The following is a 5,030-nucleotide window of genomic DNA, read 5'->3' on the forward strand; positions in this document are numbered from 1 at the left end:
CACTTGGCCCAGTGGTGAGAATCTTTGTTTTCCTGATGTTGAGCTTTAATCCATATTGAAGGTTGCAGTCCTTCTGCAGCAAGCACTTCAGATCCTCCTGAGTTCCAGCAAGCAAGATCATAGATTTAAGAAAATAATAAAAATGTCTAATATATGGAAGTAAAAATATGGAAGAAGGAAAAAATAACAGGGAAAATAGCTTGTATAATAAGAAAGGACTGATGAAGGTGAAATAATTTCAAAATTCTTCTCTTGTTAGTAGTTGGGTTGTAGAGCATAGATGTTACTATGCAAATCCCTGAAGTTGTCCAGATGCTGACCTTAAGGTGGATTCAGGCACGAAGTTTGCATATTGAAATTTCATGAGTAACCACAAGAAGGATATGTATCCAATGCAAACCTTCTAGACCAGGAAGAGAAAAGAAAATGGAAAAAGTATAGGTATTTTTTTTAAAGAAATACAGTAATGGAGAATTGAAGACACATGAAAATCAAGACAAGTAGAATAAAAATGTTGTAAGTAAACAAAAATAAGTCAATACTAATACTTAATTTAAATTCACTGAACAACCACAAATTAAACTTTATTGAGAAGTTCATGAAAAGCAAATTATCACACTATAATTCAAATAAAAACCAGCTAACATAACAAAATGATAGGGAAATAACTTTTAAAATATCCTGTAGTAGATTACAGCTTATGTTGTTGTTGTTATGTGCCATCAAGTCGCCTGTGACTCAGAGCGACCCTATGTACAACAGCCCTAAACTCTGTCATATCATGTGCCAATCTCACCATCTCTGACACACCTACTCCCATTACCCCAGTCCCTGAATCAATCCATCTCATCGAGGATCTTCCTTTCCGGCCCTGTCCCTCCACCCTCCCAAGCACAACAGCCCTCTTTAAGGACTGTAACATGTGCAAAATATGTCAGATGAAGCTTCAGAATCCTGACTCCAAGGAGCAGCCCGGCTTCACCCTCTCCAGGACAAACCTGTTCGTTTTTCTAGCAGTTCATGGTTTGTTCAATACTCTTCTTCAACACCACAGTTCAAAGGCATCAACTCTCCTTCTATAATTCCTAGTCATTGTCCAACTCTCTGATGCTTAGCAAGTTATTGCAAAGACCATGACCTGTAATAGACACACCTTAGTCTCCAGACTGAAATCTACGCACTTCAGCACTTTAGAGAGGTCTCTAACAATAGACTTTCCCATTGCAATATATTTTTTAATTTCCTGGCTGCGGGTGCTAAGTGTGTTGATTGTGGATCCAAGCAAACCAAAACTGTGAACAATCTCAATCTCTTCACCATCCATTATGATGCTGCCAATCGGCCCAGTGGTAAGAATCTTTCTTTTCTTGATATTGAGTCTCAATCCATACTGAAGAATGCAGTCCCTGACCTTCCACAGCAAGTGCTTCATCCTCCTCAATTTCAGCAAGCAGAGTTGTGTCATCCACATAATGCAGATTGTTGATGATTCTTCCTCCAATCCTGATGCCACATTTATCCTCATAGAGCCCAGCCATCTGGATAATCTGTTCTGCATACAGGTTGAAAGGTGTGGAGGTAGGATACAGTCCTGGCATACACCCTTCCCAGTTTTGAACCATGCAGTGTTTCCTTGCTCTGTTCTGATGACTGCCTCTTGGTCCAAGTATAGGTTTCACATTAGCACAATCAAGTGTTCTGGGATTCCCATTCTTCTCAGAGTCAGCCACAGTTTGTTATATTTTAAAATAAAATTTTAAAAATGATAATTGATCTTAGACTGGAAGGACAATTGAAGGAAATCTTAACAACTTTAAGCCCTTTGTTGTTTGCCTTTCTGTACTGTAATCTATGGGTGATGTTCACTCTCTTTTCCAGTAACATAACTAACGAGATTTCCTGATTTTGTCTCAAATATGTCCTTTGAGCTGTGGTACTGGAGAAGAGAATTGACTATATCATGGACTGGAAGGAGAACAAACAGGTTCATCCTAGAGGGTGAGATCAGGCTGCTCCTTAGAGGCAAAGACTCTAAAGCTTCGTTTGACATACTTTGTACAAGGAGGAACCAGTACTTGAGAGGGACATTTTGCTTGGAAAAGTGGAGTGATAAGGCAAAGGAGGAAGACCCTCTCTGAGATGAATTAACTTAGTGACTGGGCTGATGAGAGTATGAATGTAAGAGACAACAAGGTTGGCTTAGGATAGGGCAGGGTTCAGAATTGCTCTACATAGGGTAGCTAGGAGTCACAAGTGACTCGACGGCTCATGATACCACCACCATCACTAACACCAACACCGACACCAACACCACCATCCAGGACAGTCTGTCATAAGAAATTGAATGATGTTATATAGACTTCTTTGGACAATTGGGTGTTTTATTTTTTCACATTTTTTAAAATTTTATTTTATATTGGTTTGCTCACAAAGTTCATATACATTGTGTTGCACATTGTTCTTCATTCATATTGTGTCTCTTTTTTTCTCAGATTTTTTTTTAATGAAAGTATACAGACACTTTGAATTTCCATTTATTCATTGTTACACACTTTCCTCCCTGCCCATCCCTACCCCGCAGGTCGCTTTTCTCTTTGAAAAGTTGAAAAAAAAAAAAGAAATTCTTTCATTGTTATATAACTTCCCTCCGCCCCCAAGTCCACTCCACTATGCAGCTTTCATTCTGGACTCTTGTCATGACAATAATACCTAATCATATATTCCTATATTTCTATTTCAATGCATTATACATTATTTATCCCCTTTTAGTTTATTCCCAACTCTGATGTCAGTGCTGTTTTACAACAGTGGTAGTATGCAGTATTTGTCCTTTTGTGACTGACATATTTCACTCAGCATAATGGCCTCCAGGGTCACCCATTTTTTATAATATTTCATGAGTTCCTTGTTTTTTGATGCAGCGTAGTGTTCTATTGTGTGAATATAACAAAGCTCCTCCAATCATTCCTATGCATTATGGGTTGGTTTTCTTTTTTACCTTTTAAAAAACTTTACTGATTTATTTACAAAGTTTGAACAAGTTATTTTTCACTAAAGTTCATTCCCATTTCCTTTACCCACCCCATCAAATGATTAAACACCCCGTCTCCCATCCTTTCCCCTCTTCTTCCATCCTTCCTCCTCTCTTGGATCCTCATACTCATTCTACAATAATGGTTTTATTCAGTATTTTTCCTTGTGGGACTGAGTTAGTTCACTCAGCCTAATGCTTTTCAATCCCTCCCAAGTTAGTAATTTACAAAATCATTGCTCCTGCGTGCTGCATAGCATTCCATTGTATGAATGTACAACAACTTCTCAATCTATTTGTTTGTGATTGGACATATTGGCTGCATTATGTTTTATAAAGTCAATTACCATTAGACCTTTCCCAGCATTACCCAATCTTTTCAGGTCCCTGCTAAATCCTTCCCATTTACTTCACCCCCTCCCTCCACCCACCAATTCCTGTGCAACCCTGTGGTTTCGTCCCTATCTATCCTCATCCCTCTGCTCCCATCCCTTCCATGTTTGCATCCCCATACATGTTTTATGAGTCTCAATAATGTTAAAATGACAAACCTACCAAATGCAATCTAGATGTTCAACACAATCTCAATACAGATACCAAATAAATTTTTCAAGGAGATCAATAGAGAAATTGCCAAGCTTGTTCGGAGAGGAAAGAGACCCCGAATAAACGAAGCACTTTTGAGAAGCAAAAATTAAGTGGGAGGCATAGCACTTCCTGACCTCAAATCTACTAATAAAATCAGCGATAATGACCAATTAAGCATGGTACTGATGTAACGACAGGCACATAAACCAATGAAACAGAACTGAGAACCCAGAATTGGAGCTGGCCATCTATGGTCAACTTATTTTCTACAGGAAACAAAACTTATCAAATGGGGAAATGACAACCTCTTCAATAAATTGTGCTGGCAAAACTGGACTGCTATCTGCTGAAAGCTGAAACAGAATCCACACCTCACACCATACACAAAAATAAACTCAAGGTGGTTCAGAGACCTGGGAGTAAGACTTTTGCTCATTTGAATCACCAGTGAAGCCGTACATTTGGGTTAGTAGCACATTGTCTAGGGACTACATTACCAAAGCTCCCTGTAGCAGTGAACTGTTCTGGTTAGGTGCCCCCCAGTGGACTATAACTCATAGCTACTCTAAGAAGAACAAATCTGAACCTTGCCCTATCCTGTGCCATCCAAATTATCTCAGCCATGCTCCAACTCATTGTTACAGTCACTATGACAATCCATCTTCTTGGTGGTCTTTTTCTGTTTAGATGATCCTTTACCTGTTCCAGCATGATATTTTCCCCCCCAAGGATTGGTCCCTCTTGCTGACATGCTCCAAGCACAATGTCATCATCTTTGGTTCTAATGAGGACCTTGGTTTCACTTTCTCCAAATGGATTTGTTTATATTTTTGGAATATAATGGCATACATATTCAGTACTCTTTTCCAACACCACAATTCAGTTATCAACTTTTCTATATTCTTCCTTACTCATTATCAAACTTTCAGATGCATAAGAAGCAATTGCAAAAATCCCCAAGGCTTTGATTGTTCCTATTTATTTTATAACATTAAGTGTTTTAGGATTCCCATTTTCTTCAAGGTTAACCACAATTTGTGCAGTCTGCACAGTCAAATGTCTGTGTGTAGTCAATAAGACAAAGATAGACATTTTTCTGGTACTCTTTGCTTTCTATGACATGCAAGCAAGATTCTGCTGAAGATCATCCAAAAACGACTGGAACAGCACATCAATAGAGAACTGCCTGAAATCCAGGTAGGATTTAGAAGAGGCCGTGGTAGTAGGGATACTATAGCTAATGTCAGATGGATCTTGGCTGAAAGCAGAGAGTACCAGAGCAATGTCTATCTGTGTTTCATTGACTATGCAAAAGCATTTGACTGTGTGGATTACAACAAATTGTGGCTGACTCTTAGAAGAATGGGAATCCCACAACACTTGATCGTTCTAATGCAAAACTTATACTTGG

This window comes from Elephantulus edwardii, unplaced genomic scaffold, assembly GCF_000299155.1.
Source record: "Elephantulus edwardii isolate Elephantulus edwardi_28Jun2011 unplaced genomic scaffold, EleEdw1.0 scaffold00018, whole genome shotgun sequence".
Lineage (NCBI taxonomy): Eukaryota > Metazoa > Chordata > Mammalia > Macroscelidea > Macroscelididae > Elephantulus > Elephantulus edwardii.